The following is a 19,906-nucleotide window of genomic DNA, read 5'->3' on the forward strand; positions in this document are numbered from 1 at the left end:
AATAATCTTCAATTATTTGTTTGCAAAATTTCTTAGGATGCTTCTCTTGAATAATGTAGATCAATAGATTATTTTCCATTGTTAGGGTTAGGACTATTCTTCAGTCATTTAATTTCAAAATATTTTGTAAGGGGCCCGGAAAATTTGGTGAGCCTTGGGTCTGAATTTCGGTCCCTGAAGGCACCCCGGTACCAGTCCACGGTTCGGGGGTTGGTGACCACTGCCTTAGGTTAGGGTTTCTTAAACTTTTTGTTGTTGGGACTCCATTTTTACTAGATCCTATAAGCTTTATGCAAATCCTTCACCCATGTGAATGAGCAGTTTTTTACACTTGTTATATAACATTGCAGTTTTTAGGCCATAAATTTTAATTTTCAGTCATAGAACAATGTGGACATTTTTAAATACGTAGCAAAGTTAAAAATATAATGCATTTGTATTGTCTTACCTAATCCTGATGTACTTGGTAATTGTAAAATTATTTCAATACATTTAAGAAATGTCAGTAATTTAATCCTTTTTAAACTTGATCACACGGCACTATGATACAAATTTAAATAGAAATATGGTTTAATTTAGCACCCTATAAAGGTTTACACGAGGCTGACATTTTGGTTCAATTATTGTTCAACTATCAACTTCAACTCCAATTATGGTTTAACTTTCAATTGATTTTTCTAAGAGTGTACTTGTGAAAAAAAATTTTTGTAGATGATAATTTATTTCCAACTGTCCATATTTTCTACTCCAGTGTAATGAAGAAAAAAATATATTCAAGTCATTAACTAATTTAATGGAGAGTTGGTCTGGATTAATAACAAAATTATGTATTTTATTTCTCCGTATCAGAAGCTCTTTTTCAAAAGAATCAGTATTGGCCAAAAAAAAAAAAAAAAAAAACCATTCTACTTTAANAATGGGTTATTAACCTGTAAAATAATTTTGAAAATGGGCCGGAGGGTATTTTATTTTTATTTTATAACTGTCGCTGAACAGCCGACCCAATTTTATGGGTTTACAACAACTATGTTCGACTCCGTAGCCTTGTAATTTTGAATTCAATTCAGAAGACAAGGGAACTCCTGGATCGAGTATTGGGAAATTTGCCTTCTTGGAGGACTTTTTTGGTTGAGATAACCCACATTTGCATTACATGGAGAGGAAGACCACGAGAACCTCTCACTGTTAACCTGACGGCAAGGGGACTCTAACCAATGATCCGTCTACCACTGAGGATATTTCTTGTCAGCACTGTGGTCGGTGCAAGCCGGATACGGAATTCGTATCGATTGGATTCGAACCCGGTTAGCCTCATTGGAAGGCGAATGCTTTAAGCCTAACAGAACACCACTGTTCATCAAGAAATCAAAAATGCAAGTCATGATAGACGAGTTTTCGCCAAGATAGTTAAGGAAACCATGTATTGGCCATTTATTGGTTAAAAAATCCATGAATTGCTTTGAATTTATTGCCAAAAGGCTCCTTTTCTTAGGCTTCCGTATTCAAATATGTTGACGGGCTATGCATCGGTTTTCGAATTTTATGTAAATCTATAAGGCAGATATATAGAGGGAATCTCTAAAAATAGATTTTCTTCTGCACTCAATTCAATGTTGAAGTTAAAAGATTACTGATTGTTTGAAAGATTTTTATGCATTGAGAAAAAGATAAAAGGAATATTTTATATATTTTAAATGATAGAAAATATGCATATTCATATTATTTTAGAATTTTTTGCATATGCTTCGAAGATTTTTTATTTATTGAGAAATTGATTGAATGAATGTTATTTTTTAATAATTTCAGCTTTATGTAGTTTAATCTTTGAATGATAGAAAATATGCTTATTCCCATTATTTCAAGGGTTTCAATGTGTAAAGATTTTTATTTATTGAGAAAATCATTAAATGAATGTTACTTTTTAATAATTTTAGTTTTATGTAATTAAGTTTTTAAATGATAAGAAATATGCATATTTTTGCGTGAAAGTACTCATATTATCAGTATTCATAATAATTAGTAATTTGTATTATTCAAAATGCCATACTTTTTTCAGAAATTAAATTTTCCAAATGATTTTTAATTATGTTGCTCATAGAGTTCTGAAATAAAAAGTTCTGTAAAATAATTTAATTCTTAAACATAAAAAGTTCCATTAAACATTCCATGACCTATTTACGTGTTAACTAAAAACATAAATATTACTTATCAGGCCTCTCACCTGATATTACTTATCTTTATGTAATCAAAAGCAACACAATGAAATGTTTAAAGTTTGTCCAAAATAAGCAAATAATTACTCATTTGACATCGAAACACTGCCAACCTTATCCGGTGATGCGGAAACGGTAATCTCTGAAGATGGTTTTAAGAAACAAATCTTTTTCGAGAGGAGGGCGATTTCTGTCAACGCCAACAACTTGTTCTACTCTAAAAACGACATGGAATTCTTAGAAAATTCTAGAAAGAATTTGATATTGGCTGTTACGCATTGAATGATATTGGTACCTAGATTAAACTTAGCACGGATAAAATCTCGCCTTAACAAAAATTCGATGTAAACAAAATTGCACATTAACAAGTTGTCAAGTAAATTATTCTATCTCAAACTATTGGCAATATCAAATATCCATATTATTTAATGATATTGTGCCTGTAAATTTATTGAATTTCTGAAAAATTTTCACAGTTTTTTGATACTGTTATTATTTTATACTTTTATAAACTTAAATTTTGAATCCTACAGTCTTAAAAAACAAAAATCAACGTTTAGTTTTTAATGTTGATATCTTAAATAATAACATCGGAAAAAATTTGCGGCTCCCTTCAAAAAGTGGTAAATTGAAGCAAATTACATTTAATTTTAGCCATAATCAAGTAATAAATCATAAAAGTCTAATCAAGTATCAAGTAATCATTCAAGTAATCAATCATAAAAGTAATCAGTAAACTTGCTCCAAATTGGCACAATATTATGATTACAGCAAATTTACATTATACAGGGTTTTAACTGGCTCCAAAATTTCTACAGTGTATGGACATTTTTCGCTTGAATATTTTTAAAACCGTAAATTATTATTACTTTCATTAATTGACAATGACTATTTTTACCTATGATTAAAAAGTTTTGTAAATTATGATTGCTTATATTCATGAATGCGATTGCAGTTGTGATGGTACAGTCTTAAAAATGTGTTGAAGTTAATATTTAGGTTCAGGTTGATACTATAAAACCGTTTAATAAAGTTTCAGTTGGAATAACTTGATCTATAATGCGGATCAACTTGGCAGCGTATTAAGATTATAGGCTGCCTTTTATAGGTCTAAACGGGCTCCAAAATTTCTGACATTGTAATTAGAGTGACTTATTAGGGTGCATAAGTACTAGAAATGGTCAAAATTTAATTAACCACTAGTAATCAATTATTGCAATCAACTTTTCATGCAATCGTAAATCATTATCACTTTTAATCACGATTGATTATTGATAATAAGTACATACTAAGATATAGAGCTAATAGAAATGCAATTGTAATACTAAAATATTATTAATATTTCTCAATATTGCAGTTGTATATACAGTTAAAAGTAATAATAATTATTTGAAATAATAAATTATTACTGTTTTTAATCATAGACAATGAATATTTTTAAATGTGATTATACATTTATGATTTTAAATTATGATTGCATACATTCATGATTACGATTGAAACTGCAAAATATGTTTGCTTTAAATCATGATTGCAAGTTTGACTACTAGTAATCAATTACGCTTTGCCCAAATTTGAATACATTGTATTACAATTTTTGAAGAAGTATCTTCATTTGTAGCTATTGAATTCAGATGCAAATAAATAAATAAATAAATAAACTACTCAGAATGCATGAATTCAATACTGGAGTATATTTTAGCAAATTTTTTGAAAGTTTAAACTATAACTATCGAATATTGAAGCGTATACGATGTAATGTATTCGAAAAACCATATTCGAACTAATTCGTTGCAAATTTACTTAAGGGGAACAACGTAGTAGAAACCTGTGAAAAGAAAGGATTTTTTAATTAGTTTCACAATTATTGTGATGAACTTAATAAATTTTTTAAAAATCTTATTCAGGGCCCGCGCTAAGTATTCGCCATCTTGCCAAATGCGATAAAGTCGTAAAGTTGGCGAATAAAATTGTGTTTTGACGTAAGTATTAGCGAATAATATTTTTCTACTGGAAAGAAAAAACCATATTTAACTCGATCCTCAAAATTACGTCAGAATTTTTTTTCTAAACAAATCAGTGTTTTTTAATTCGATAACAGTAATTTTTGGCAGATGAGCCGCATAACCAATTAGAATTGGGTCCAAATAATAAAATGCTGGAACATACTGCCGTAAATAGTTTTCTATGAGAAAAAAATTAACCATAAAAAATTTTTAAGATTTGCATTTGGCGAAGACTTTCGAAAATTGTCGAATGCTTTTGATATTTGACTAATTTACTGGCTAATAATTTGAAATCCTTAGCGAGGGAAATCCTTATTGTCATGTCTGATTTATAGCGCACTCGGCTTGTCAGCACAAATTGATTTAACTACTACTAGATGTATTGAGAAAATGATAAAAGGANTGCTTTTGATATTTGACTAATTTACTGGCTAATAATTTGAAATCCTTATTGTCATGTCTGATTTATAGCGCACTCGGCTTGTCAGCACAAATTGTTGGAGATGTACTAGATTTAAAATTGGATAGAAATCACTTGTATGAACATGAAAGTGAGGCTAATGCCATTTTTATAACAAGTGCAATTACACCTTAAAAAAGTAGCACTATTAAACTGTCTTCTACTTTAAAAATAAAACCAATTTTTTTATTCTTTTCTGAAGCCTTAAATAAAAAAAATTACTTTGGAATAAGTTTATTCATCACTCACAATAAACGTCAGTTTGATTAACGAAATAATAGAAGAGCATTCATTTAATCTCGACAGATGTCGAATTTTGAATAAACTTTAAAAAGCGAGGCCCATTTCTTCTTTGACATTTTCTTTCAAGACCATGTCATTACGCTCCAATTATGCACCATCGCTTGGAGGTTCAGTCAGAATTAGAAAAAGAAATTTATCTTTTCCAATATCGTCTGCATCCGGTGAAAATGCAAGCTTTACCTACGAGAATTATCATCATCGATCTAATTCGTTTGAGACACCTTTATCGTTTGCGTTTAAGAAAACAAATATCTTGTTATTTCTTGTCGTTTGTCATGTGGAACTCGAAATAATTAAATAATTATGAGATATCATCTTAGCGACTTAATTTGTTCTTATAATGTAGATTCTATGCATCGATAGTCAATTATTAAACTAAAGAAACACTGAAACAAAAGGAATTAATTTATTTAATCGCTATTTAAACATGAAAATCTGGCATCGAAATAAATGGAGTCACTTATATTTTGTTCTTTTGTGAATAATTTAGGTAATAAATACATGATTAACTGGCTAAGCACAGTAATTTTCTTGAAAGAAATAATTAATTAAAAAAACACACTTTTTTTATAAGTAAATTAATGGATATCAATAAAATGAAAACGTACATTACATATTTAATTTTACATTGTTCTACAGGCTTTGAAATAAAATTAAAATAATTATTATGATAATAATAAAAATATTGTTCCCGCATAATATTATGTGTTTTGATATAAATCATTAAAACTGAAAATATCCTTTATTTATTTGCTTTTTTATAGAAACTTTCATAGTTGTGCTCCTCTTGTGATGCTTGTGATATTTACTGTATTTATAGTACTATCCCATTTCAGTAATTTAAATCTTTAATAAAAAAAATTACTTTCTTACATTATACAATAAAGAAGTATCGCGCAAATTTTTGTTTATATCTCTTACTCTGGAAAAAAAAACCTAAACACCCTATTAATTCTATGGAACAAATTTTTTTCCAATTTAGCTTTTTTTGAAAATTGTGAGCTTTAAAATTCCTGAACATTTTAAAAAGTCAGAAGAGGTGCAATTTACGAAAAAGCAAAATTCAAATTTTGAAAATTTGTGCTATGTAAAGTTTAAGGAAGTGATTTAAAGCTATACTGTTAACTATACTGTTTAGATTAACATGAATTTCGTTTCCTTTTACTTACGATAATTTATTTCAAAAGAATAATTGCTTAATTGTAATTCTCTCATAAATATCTAATTTATGTGACGAAGAAAATATGAAATTTTACAAATTGACTTGTAAGCAATGAATATATTAAAAATCTTTGTCATTGAAAGAGGCGACAAATAACTTGTTTCTGTTATATATTACAGCTTGTGCAGTGCTCAAAAAATATAAAGGAACTACTCTGAATAATTTTTGATCTAATGATGGGATCTTCACGTTCTAGGATTCAATCTTAATGGTTCGAGAAGTAATCTCAAATATGCTAATTGATTAGGGCAGACGATATTTTAAGTTACGAAATCAGTCACTAAAGCACTTTTTACAACGGATTTTGATTATAAGTAGTTTATCCAAAGACAGATTCCGTGCAAAAAATAAATGTTAGTAAATTTTTTTTGTTTTTTACTTTTTTTATTTAATGAGAGTCGAAATTTTTTTTTTAAATTATGAGCTATAAAATGTTTCACATCATTTTAAAGAATTTAATTTTATAAGGCAAAATACAAAATTTGGGCAAAATCGGTCAAATAGTTTTTAAGAAATCAAATTTCAAAAACACGACTTATTTAAAATACGATTTCTCAGGAATTGTTCGATCGATTTCACTCCCATTTTGTATTTAGCCATGTAAAATTAAATTCGTTTAAATAATGTAACCAATTATGACAAAAAACAAAGGTGACTTAATTTAATACGGACACACTGCATAAATGTAGCGGGTATTTTGGCTATAACCAGAAATGGCTTTATGAAGGGGTACTTTTTCCCATATTTTTTACTTATTCGAATTTTTTCCTGTCCGGGTGGATCGGGGTGTGAATTACTCATTTTAAATATGTGTTTGGATAGGAGCTTTCTTAATGCGCATGTTTGATTCTCATTAGTTTTCTTTGAGTCCAATTATAGCACAAAATCAAAAGGGGCTTTAAATAAGTGGGGCTCACTGTACTCCTGACACAGCCGTCTATGAAACTTGTTATTTTTATTATGTTACGTCATTTTAACGGATCACAATCAATACCTTAACTTATCTGCTGAGGGCGTGTATTCTTATTTGGAATACTCTTACAATCTTAGCTGTCACTGGTCTCTATCAATCAAAATTATAAATTTTTAAAAAGAATCTTACTTTTCATCCAATTTTTTCATTTCCAAACAATTCTAAATGGAAATATAGAATAATAGGAATAATACTATTTCAAAGAGATCAAATTCAAAAAGTGCGCTGACAATTTAAGCATCTTTATACTGCTCCTTTAAATGGCTATTTAAGAAAAATAGGCAATTTTTTTTTTTAAAAAGTTAGCTATGCGTTTTTTTTTTTAATTTTTAAATTGGCCCTTTTTAAAGAAAAATTGGCAGTTTTTTTTTTTTAAAAAACAAACAAGAAAATGGCTATTTTTTAAAAAAAGGATAATTCTGAGGAAAATTTTTTATCGTTTGCAAAAATTTATTTTGTAGAACTTTACTCAAACTCAAATTTAAAACTCGATTATTCGATGATCTCATGCAAATTTGAAACTCATGATTGCACGAATGCGCTTCTAAGCAAGGGAGAAAAAATGTTAAATAGAAGGGAGAAAAATTCTTTTCAAACATGGGCTAAAAGAGCTCTTCAACCGAAAAGTCAGTTAAGTTACCCCCAACAATCTCCAAAGTTGAAAAAAAAAATGGCAATCACAAGTACAATTGAATTCCACCACAATTCTTTTATATTTGTCACTTTCCCAAATTACTCAGCACCAAAAAAATATTTGCAGCTTTTGTATGAGTAGAAACGCTTGCACTCAAGAGTTTTAAATGTTCAAATAACTTAGCATTTAAAGTTTAATTGATTGTGCTTTTTTATTCCAAAATTTGTTTAAGGTTAGAAAGTACGTAATACCTTTAACATTAATTTTTTTGTTACAAACATAAGAACAATTTCACTAATTGGATTCAACTAACAATTCATTTTTCATACAAGGAAGAGAACAATTTTAGTTACTTTTACTTAAATAATGATAAACTTATTAGTTAAAAACATGAAAACAATTTTTATTGGTTTTTATAGGAACCTTTATGGAATTATAGAATTTTTGTAATTTATCAATTTTAGTAATCGGATTCAGCTAATGATAACCTTTTTTAATATACCTGGAAACAAAATAATGATAGAACAATATATGTAATTATAAAATTTTTATTGGTAACATTGAAGCAATTATAGTCATTGGATTCAATCTTTAGATGGCCTACTGCTTTAACCCTTTGACGCAAAGGGACACCGGTGTCCCATTTGTATATATTTTTTATTTTTTTCTTACTATCTAATCACACGCAAAAATACAATTCGGTATTTCTTAATTGTATAAAAACAGTCTGATAGTTAAAAAAAAATCTGTTATTATTATCGGAATTATATTTGTACTGAAATATAAAATCCAAAAAAAAAAAAAAAATTNAATAGCTTGAAAAAAAAGTTTTTTTCATTCATAAACAAAAATTTATAATTTATTTTGTAAATTAAAGAAATATCAATAATTAATAACGCTTTTTATTTGATCTTAATAACTGTAAATTTAAGAAATTATTGTTTGGAAATGGGCCTTATTTGAAAGATTTCACGTTCAACACAAAAAAAAAGACATCGGTGTTTTATGCTGTTTTTCAGAACACAAAATAACGAAAAAACGAATGAAAAATAGGCTAATTAAAATTTTGTATCTGATATACTTTAATTATAAATGTATATTAAATTTACATTTATTTTTCGAAGATTTTAAATGTTAATCGCAATTTTAGAAATTATACTTCGTTATCAATTCTTGCGAATTATTTTCTACCATTCCTGTAAATATTTTCAAACATCCAAACTTTGCATCCTTTGACCCTTTCTGGTGCTGTGTAACTTCTCTGGAGAGGGGGCGAATATTCCAAAAATATTACAAATCATTAAAAATTTAAAGCTATTTGCTTCTAAACGACACCTCTTTTTTTAGAAACCACTGTTCTTTGAACAATTTTATCTCTTAGTTGCTTAGAATACGCTGATTACGGGTCACGATTGCAGTTGCTAGTTCTAAAAAAAAAAAAAAAAAAAATTAAAGCTTTTTTGCCAGGGAAAATGGAAAAAAGCCACACTTAAGTGCCACTTGAAACAATGCGATGATTTTAAACTATAGATGTGATCTTGCCGTGAAGAATTACCCGGGCCTTAGAGCAAACAAATAACTTAAAATATTTTAAAAGTTATGAAACTTTTTTAAAAATTGCCAATTAGGTGACATTTTTCAACCTAGATGAAAATTATCAAAATCACTGTCTTATTCTAAACTTTTGCAAATTTTTATGAGCCCAGGTAAAGCAGCTTTGGAAAAAGTTTTTAAATATTAAAAAATTAGACCACAAACGCTTTTCATTTTCACAAAACTGTGGCTTTTCTCCACATTGGCGTTTTGCGACCTTTTCAAAATAAGTGTTGACAGCGCTTGCTTTAGATAGGCAAAACTTGGCCTAACAGTCATGAGTAACAGTTGCAAACTTACATCGGTTATAAAAATAGCATATTATTTGGAAAAAAAAAAGCATCGCTTCATAAGACGACGGGGACATCGAAAAACAGCCTTAAGATTTTTAACCAAAATCCGTAGTGCCAAAAGGTTAAAAGTGAACTAGATCCTTAGAACTACTAAAGTTCAGGACTACTTTTGAAAGGCTAACGAAAAGTAATAGAGTATGATATTAAAAAGTGACAAGGCATTTGGCATTTGTTGAAAAAGGCAGGAAATTATAAAGTAAAACAGCGGGTAGGAATTTTCTGGAAATGAGAGAGAGAGTAAAATCAAAAGCAACTTCAGGACAATCAATAATGAATTGAAGATCTTTAGCAAATCTTAGAGAGCCGCAGTAGCTCAGAGGATAGAGTGATCGCCTCCCAATTGGATGACCGACCCAAGTTCGAATCCCAGAGGTGGTTGGTCGATACGAATTCTGCTCCCGAATCGTACCAACAACAGTACGGTGGTAAGTCTACTTGCCGTCGAGCTTACCGTGGGAGATTTTCTTCTCCGTGTCTCGCGAATACGAGTTCCGTAAAAAGTCCTCCTAGGAGGTTATTTTGTCTCAATGCTTGATACCGGAGTTCCTTTGTCTTCTGTTTTGGGTTCAAAACTGCAAAGCTACGTAGTTGAACATTGATAGTCGTAAACTCAAAATTGAGGCTTCTGTTCAACGTGTTAGAAAGTAAAATAAATCGCCGAACGAAGTGCAACTTTTGACCTCAAACAAGGCGAAACGGAAGACTACGATGGAAGCTCCAAGCTAAGTATCGAGGTAAAAGTGAGTTCAATAATCAGATAAAAGTAAGTACTTGTCGTACACTTTTAAAAATTTGGAAACGTCCAGAATAGAATATTAAGAATTTTAATCCAACGTAAAAAAAAAAAAAAAAAAAAAAAAAAAAAAAAAAAAAAANAAAAAAAAAAAAAAAAAAAAATAAATAAATAAATCTCTCGATTTCTGAAACAATGACATATAAATAAAGGATATTATAAGAGTAAAATTTCGTCCTATAATAAGTTTGCAGCACATAATGCTAATAACAAGTTATAAAAATAAAATCTTTCTAACAAATTAAGTCTTCTCTTATTTTAGAAATAATTTTAGCAAGAAAAAACTTTTTTTTTCCATTTAAGTACTGGCAGAAAAGCAAATCATTGACAGAAAATCATTAATACTGTTTTATTTAAGAAGAAGGAACTAAAGTGATGTAACTTATTCAAAGAAATAAAATCATTTAACATCATCGTTCATAAAATGAGAGTTTACTGGCCTCAGGAAAGATTACACCCATACACCCTCACTTCCGGTTCTTGTATACCCCCCCAGGAAGTAGAAAAAGGTGTACGGGATTACAGAGACATAGCAGCGGATGGATGATGGAGAAAATAAACTGCAAATAAAAATGCCTGAACAGTTAAACTTGATTAATATGTCTAGGAGCCTTACATATTAACTCTTTGTAAGTTCTAATTATTTGAGATTAGCTCATATTTCCCAAAATTTTCGGAAAAATTTTAAATAAAATCAAGGAACTAGTTTTTATTCTTCTAATTTTTGAAAATATCAGTCACTTTAAGAAATTTTAAATTTTTTTTTCTTGGAAGTCTTTACGTGTTTCAAGCAATAAATCCATTTTAAGTAGAAAAAAATTTCCCCCCCTTCTTTTCTTAGTATTCAAAATAAAATGAGATAAATAAAACTTCCATTCGCTATTATTGTTATTAATTAGTAAAATCCAAACAATTATGTAGATATTTTTGCTCAGTATGTGACAATATTCTATGGTCTATAAAAAGAATGGAAAATTCCTTACGTTTCTAACAAAATATAAATATGTAAATAAATTAGCCACCAAGGAGTCGATAGATCATTTTAATTTTACGATTACAGTTACAGTTAACAGATTCTGCCTATATTTTCCACGGGCTTATTATAAACTCCTCTCATTCCGTAGATTAATTTTTTTTAAAAAAAGAAACATAATCCTTTTGCTCTGCGAAAAATTGTTCTTACTGTCTTTAAACTAATCTGAAAAAATGTTTCCTTTTTGTCGAAAACACAACAACATTTTACTATAGATTTTTCTTCTTCAAAAACTACCGTTTTGTTTCATTGTTAGGAAACAATTTTACGCTGGCAGCGCTTGAGTCTTTTATTTATTATTCAATTATTCAGGCTTTTTTTATTTATCTATTACTAACGTCAATTGACTCGAAAAGAAATTTTAAGATTAATTTCTTCGATACTATTTTTAAGCGTATAAAAATGGGCCCCGGAATAAAGACTTCTTTCTTTTTTAAAATTGATTTGGTTTCCTACTTAAAAGATTGAATTCCGATTTCGCCAAAGAGATAACAACTTTGATGGCAAAATTTTTAGTGCTGCCATTTGGGTGGTTTCTTACAATTTTTGTTTCAGACATAATGTTTAAGCAATTTATTATATGAAGAAATAAAATAGGATGATAAACAATGGGGAAATCATAAGTTATTTGGCTGACAATTAATCTTCTTCAACTCTAACTCATAAAAACACTTTCAGCCTGATTTGAAAAGAACCGTAGTGAATAAATTTAATAAATGAAATTATAGCTTCTACCAAATAGCGCGACATAGCTCAGAATTAGCAGCATATTGTTAGATTTTTCAGCAAGATGACTTTAACATTCATGCTGCATCTTTAAGAAACGATAAAAAATGTGTTTAATCTTAAGATGTAATCTTAAGAATACGACTTAATGATAAAATTACTTTCTTGGCCAAATTTTCTAGATAAGTCTAATCTAAATATTTTTTTAAAAAAATATTTGGGATTATTGGTTAAACGCTTGTACGAAAAAACAATTTAAAACGGCAAACTTTAACTAAGTTTTTGAAAACTCTTAAATATGAATTCATTTTGTTAAATGTAGATTCAAAGTTTTGACTTTTTTGTGACAAAACGCATTTTTAAATTTTTTAAGCAATACAAAAGTGTTTTGTCTATTTTTTTCACAATCTCATTAATTTTAAATTTCACCTATCCAAAAATAACTTAATTAATTTGGTAGTTTACTTCTACTACCAATCATAATAATTTAAAAAATAATAACAATAATATTTAATAATAATTTATTAAATAAGACTTCAACATTCTTATTTTTTGTTTGAATGAATCCAGACAAAACGGAAAGTTTGACAAAACCGGGAAGAGTTCATAACCAACCATAGCATGCCAATATTATTCTTCTCCGAAAAATAATATTGCGTTACATTTCGTGAGAAATTTTAGAATTGGAAAACATTTTGTTTACATTGGATACACCTTCAATTGTATACCATTGCCTGGTATTCCCTTCACTGATTTTTTAAAAGGGATTTTGCCTGTTACTTCCTATCTACACTGATGTTTCGTAACTGTAAGGTTCCTCTTCCAGTATACATTTACCGGTATTAAAACATTATTTTCTTTCTTTTTTACCGTCCAGAGCCTGTTTCCGAAGTTAAGTTAAGATTTATTATCTGGTATGCTATCGATATTGTATCGATTTACCATTTGTACATAATCTTATTCGTAGTCAATTCGAAGTCAGGTTTATCTGATTCGTAGTCAAATTTAATACAAATTTGAATTCAAATGTCATTAGAATTCGAATTCGTATTCATTGTCTAATTTGCGGTTACATAAATTACAATTATATATCGTGATATAGACTAATGTATATCACGATTTCAGCATTCGCGGTTTCGATTATTAAGATTACGGTATTCGAGGTTTTGTCTAATTTGCGGTTCTGTCTGTCGCGATTATGACGTTCACAACGCATCCGGAGATCTATTATATAAAATTTTTCATACACTTCTAGTAACAATGTGTTATTAATTTTTACTATTTCCTAACTGTAAAACACTATTTTGAATATTTGTCTACTTTCTTTTGTAACATTGCGCACTAAATTTATCTTCGAAATAAATAATTCAAAAACATTATTTTTATTCATATAAATGAAAAACTACTAAAATTATAAAGACGAGTAATAGTAGTAAGAAATCAATTCTGTCCAATCAGATTCGTAAAAGGATAAATACCTGTGGTTAGAAGTATTTCCATAAATCTTTTTCGTAGAAACAATCTATAAAAAAAATTCTTTTAAAAGAAGTATCTCATTTAAAGTAAAATCAATAATATAATGACATTTATTATATGATATTTATAATATTAAGTATAATTCTGGTTTTATACTGACCTTGATAATTAAACTAAACATGAAACCACAGATGCATGAAATGACTAAACGCTAGACTTCAAAAATGTGAATAGCAGGTATCTGTTATTGTTAGAAATATTTCTCATAGGCTTATAAAAAGATGTAATAGATTATGAAAAAAGGCTTAAATAATGCTAGGAAAATTCATTACAAAACTTGAATCTTAGACATTAGACATGAAAATGGAAGTTTGAAACACAAATTCTAAATGATTTAGAAAATAACAACAAATTAATAAAAAGCAACATCATAGGTTGTGCTATATATGGGGAAATAAAACCTCTGGTAAAATTCCCACACTTTATGGTAATAACATTTCTGGTATTTAACCCCTAGTTCTGATACTAAAAATCATACTATACAGTATTTAAATAAATCAATAAAAAAAAAAAAAATTCCGTTCATATGATAGCAGATAACTGGAAATTCTGGTTTTCGAAATTATAGTCTTTGTTGCCACATATTTAGTAACAAATAAAAAATTTAAAAATAAATTTAACAAAATGAATAGTTTTTATGCTATGCTCTCATAATAATTTTATCAAGATAAAATTACGGAATTTTACCATATCTACCAATTTTTATCACACTTTATAAAACCACATTTTATAGTAAATTTGGCTAAAATTATTACCAAAGCTTTTCCGTCCAAATTATCATAATTTTTGGTTTTTCCCACAGTGCCAGAAACACGGTAAATTTTACCATATTCTGGTAGTTATGACTATATTTTTTTCTCAGTCAGAAAACCACGAAATTTTTCTCGGNAATTAGTTAAATTTTGTTTTTGTCTAAAATATAACGGAAATTGAGATGCGTAAAAAAAATAACTATTTTCTGTCTAACCTTTTATCTAAAAACGTTCATTCTCCCAATTTCGTTTATTTTAAAATCCAGTATCTTAAAATCAATTACCCATTTCCTTCAAATTTTTCATAAATATTTTCTAGATATATGCTTATATATACTCTAGATATATGCTTCCCTAGATATAATATACTACGCACTAACTGATCAAAGTATGATTTTATATTTTACTGTCAAATTTTGAATTAAATAGCAATCTAAACAAAAAATTCTTGCTTTTTTTTACCGTTTTTGCAATTTGCATTGAAATATTGGCTATAAATTATTCAATGCTTTGTCTAGTTCCCTTAGTTAATTGTTTGCAAATACAACAGAGTAAACAAAATTTAAAAAAAATAATAATTTGTAACACAATTGGAAAAAACCCTTAACCGAGCGTAAGAATGAGACTGAGAGATCTTGTAGACGCGTCAGACATGTTAATTCATTTTTGTCATTCAATAATTGTCATTTTGTTAAATCTGATGTCGTCGATGATTTGATACGCTGAACTATTGAAAAATGCTCTACACTTCCGATACTAATTGATGGCTGATTGAAACCTACTGATCATATTAAATTTGAACACGCCAGGCTTGTCAACATGTTAATTCATTTTTGTCATTAAATAATTGTTATTATGTTAAATTTGATGTCGTCGATGATTTGTTTCGCTGAACTATTGAAAAATGCTCTGCACTTCCGATACTAATTGATGGCTGATTGAAACCTACTGATCATATTGAATTTGAACACGCCAGGCTTGTCAACATGTTAATTCATTTTTGTCATTAAATAATTGTTATTATGTTAAATTTGACGTCGTCGATGATTTGTTTCGCTGAACTATTGAAAAATGCACTGCACTTCCGATACTAATTGATGTCTGATTGAAACCTACTGATCATATTGAATTTAAACACGCCAGGCATGTCAACCTGTTAATTCATTTTTGTCCTTAAATAATTGCTATTATGTTAAATCTGATGTCGTCGATGATTTGATGTGCTGAACTGTTGAAAAACGCACTGAACTTCCGATACTAATTGATGTCTGATTAAAACCTACTGATCCTATTGAATTTGAACACGCCAGGCATGTCAACATGTTAATTCATTTTTGTCATTAAGTAATTGTTATTATGTTAAATCTGATGTCGTCGATGATTTTATGTGCTGAACTATTGAAAAACGCACTAAACTTCCGATACTAATTGATGTCTGATTAAAACCTACTGATCATATTGAATTTGAACACGCCAACGATTTTAAAGGAAAAATCGTTTTTTTTACCAATTTTGAATATTTTATAGCCTTTAAAATTTTCTTTTCTTTTTTTTAAGCTTCAATTTATTTATAACATATTTTAATACACAATACAAACGTGGATTAAAATTTAAAAAACTAAAAGATTTAAATCAAATTTTTCAAAATTTGGCTTCTAGAGGTATTTGGGGATCGTCAACCGAATAATAATTTTCGGTTTTACTTTCTAAGTGTTCTTAACTCCTGAACAAAGACACCTAATATGTGTTCAGCATTCTATTTTTGCAGCCGTCATTCCTTTCACGATAGAATTTGATCAAATAAATGTAATCATCTTGGCGTACTTCCGTATTGTATTTATTGCCCAAACTCGAGCACAAATCTGACGATGAAAGGAAGGGTGAGTTGAACGCCCTTTTTTTTTCCCAACTACTTACAACAATTAAGCAACTTAAATAGCCATAATCATAGCCATTATTTAATTGTTGCGGTTACGGGTCGAGGTCTCCGAAAAAATAAATAATGAAAAAAACTCATGCCGTGGCAAAGATTTGATTTGACTTTCCCTGTGAATTAAAATAAAAGTAAGAAGAATAAAATGATGCTAAATTATATAAAGTCTGCTTGAATTTTCCTTTTTTTTTATTGATAGTATATTATTCTTGTACTGAATTTATTGAATCTGAAGAAGAAAAAAAATTCTATGAATTCAGTAGAATAAAATATTATAAGAATGACAAATAACTTTTTTTTTTTTTTTTTAAATTAAGAGTCAAAAAAGGGTGATGCGTTGAAAAGATTGCAACGAATAAACGCTTAACTTTTTTTTACTTCTATTTCAATTTTTCAATCTAAAAATATTCATTTCTTTTAATTTCCTTGTTATTTTCACTTTTTTTTCTTTTTTGTCTTTGTGATACATATATTGACATAGCATTAAATTATTACGAAAAAAACTAAATTATCATGTGAATTTGGATTTTTCCTAATAATTTCATGTTATAAGGCAAAAACAATAATTCATTATTTTGTAGCATTATTATATTATTGTATTAACATTATTATTGTATTAACAACTCTCTGCTTATGGTATTTGGTAAGAACGTCTGTTATCTAGATGGTAGAGGATTTTAATATAATTATTTACTCCTTTCTCAAAACAGATTTAATTTGTTTGTTGTTTCCCCAAACTGATTGTTGTTCGTTGCTTAACAAATCGTATTAATAGTGCCGATATTATTAAAAATGTCGTCTAAAAATAAAATTCTATTACAAGCATTGCAGTTATAAAATAAAATTAAAAATATTCTTCAAATACATGAAGGGACGCTTTTAAAAAAATTCATGGCTTCTAAAAGTATTATTTATTTCCTAGAAAATGTTAGTAAAACTTGAATTATAAGAAAGGACAATTAAATTATTATAATTATGTGATCAGTACTGTAAGAACGTTGTAAAAACATTGGAAATCAATAATCATAATTTTTATAAAAATGGAAAAGAATACGAAAATTAACATTATCTTGCTGACCAACCGAAAATATTTGTTAGCTCTACTATTAAACAAACAATTCTCAAACATTTCTTTTTTGAATTGAATGAAAGATTCAGAATTTTAAATTTAAAATACATCCAAGTGATTTTTTTTAAATAAATGAAGCATAAACAAATAAAAGCAGACGACTTTTTAAGTTGTCATTATTTTAAATAGAATTAAGTAATTCTTGTGGAACAAATCTGATCATAAAACGGGTACTGTCAATGGGGGAAAAGGAGGGGATATGGATGGAAAAAAAATATTAATAACGTGAGAGAAGAGCCCTCTTTTGGAAATGGAGTGAAGTGTGACCTTCTTTTTTGGAACACTTTTGTAGAAGGGAGTATGAGAAATATTTGCTCACCGAACTAAAAAAAAAAAAATTATTGAAGTGAGAAGTTTTGTCCTTCAATCAGAGATCGGTTGTTTGCATTCGCGACACTTAACTATTTTGAGTGAAAAGCAGTTGGGAAGGGAAAGAAGAAAAAAAAGATTATTTTACTAGAAAGGAACGTAGAACTATTTACGATAACGCCAGCTGAGAATAGAATATCTTATTTGATCAACAACGCAGGAAATCGGAAGTGAAAAGTGCAATTTTCAAAATTGTTTTCTTTTGAGAATGCGTCAACGTTAGTTTATCGTGATTCACACATTTGTAACAAACATCTTGGAATACATAAACGGTATTAGCTCCTTTTTTTCATCGCATTTCGCTTGATTTTTTTTTTTTTGAAAACTTGTTTATTACTATGTCTTCAAAATTAGGGGATTAGAAACATAGTAAAAAAATTATTTAGATTAAAAAAACTAAAAACTTTTCTACCGCTTAATAGCCGTAGCAAAGACGAAATAAGAGTGGTGGAGTGTTCCGTATTCACAGCCCTAAATAATTTATTGCGTTCATCCAAATGTCATTGGAACGTAAGTATTAATCAACAAAGCGGTTAGCTTACACAGGGGATCGAAAAGAATTTAAGTTCTTTTTTTAAATATTTTATTATTATTATTATTATCAATAATATTAATAATAACTGTGCTTTAACACTTTGACACCGGTGTCTTCTTTATGTATATTTTTCTGACACTCTAATTACAAATAAAAAATTATGTTTTTATTTTTAATTACAAAAAAACAGTTTAATAGTTACTAAGAAAATCTGTTAGATTAAGGAAATTATATTTGCACTAAAATACATAATTCAACAAAAAAAAAGTAGTGGGGTGGAAAAAAAATTTTTTTTTTCCATTCATATTCAAAATTTTATCAATAATTAATTTTGTAAATGAAAGAAATTTCAGTGATGAATAATTGTTTCACTTAGCTCTAAATAAGTGCAAATTTGAAAAAAAATATTGTTTGGAAATGAGGTGCTTGTTTGCAAGATTTTACCTTTAATGCATTAAAAGGCACCGGTGTTTCACCCCAGATTGTTATAATGACAAATATAATATTTTAGGCAGGGATAGCCAGGTTGGTAGGGCACTGGGCTCACGTCCAAGAGGTCGTGGGTTTGATCCTCGCTGACCGAAGACCCCCTGTTTAGTAAATGGTGACTGATGCACATTAAATCTGTCGAGTCTCAAAGTCCTCCATTTTCCAATAACAAGTCATACCTCAAGGAAACTCCTGGATCAAGTACTGATCCAGGAGTATCCTTGTCTTCTGGATTGGTTCAAAATTACAAGACTACGGAGTTGAACATTAGTAGTCGTAAACCTAAAATTGGATCGGCTGTTCAACGACGGTTATAAAATAAAATATAATATTTTGAGCCACCATTGCTCAGGGGAAAGAGCGTTCGCTTTTCAATGAGGTGAACCGGGTTCGAATCCCAGCTATGGCTGGTCAATACGAATTCCGCATCCGGCTTACACCGAACACAATGATAACGTGAAACATCCTCAGTGGTTGACGGATCATGAGTTAGAGTTTCCTTGCCGTCAGGCTAACCGTGGGCTGTTCTTGTGGTTAATTCCATCAGAAAGTCTTCCACGAAGGTGAATTTCTCCTAATGCTTGATCCACGAGTTCCCTTGTCTTCTGGATTGGGTTCAAAATTTCAAAGCTACCTAGTTATTAAAAAATATATATACACAATATTTTCCACTTATTTTAACCTAAATTAATACATAATAAAGAAAAAGTGTAACAAATATATTTTGTAAAAATCCAATATCAAAGGGTTAAGAAAGCAACCTATTTCAATTTTCCCTTTATACTCGCCAACTTTTAATCCGTTTTTTTTCTTCCTTAAATCTCAATCCCGTTTTTTGAGAAACAATGGCCTTT

This window comes from Parasteatoda tepidariorum, chromosome 8 (genome assembly GCF_043381705.1).
Source record: "Parasteatoda tepidariorum isolate YZ-2023 chromosome 8, CAS_Ptep_4.0, whole genome shotgun sequence".
Lineage (NCBI taxonomy): Eukaryota > Metazoa > Arthropoda > Arachnida > Araneae > Theridiidae > Parasteatoda > Parasteatoda tepidariorum.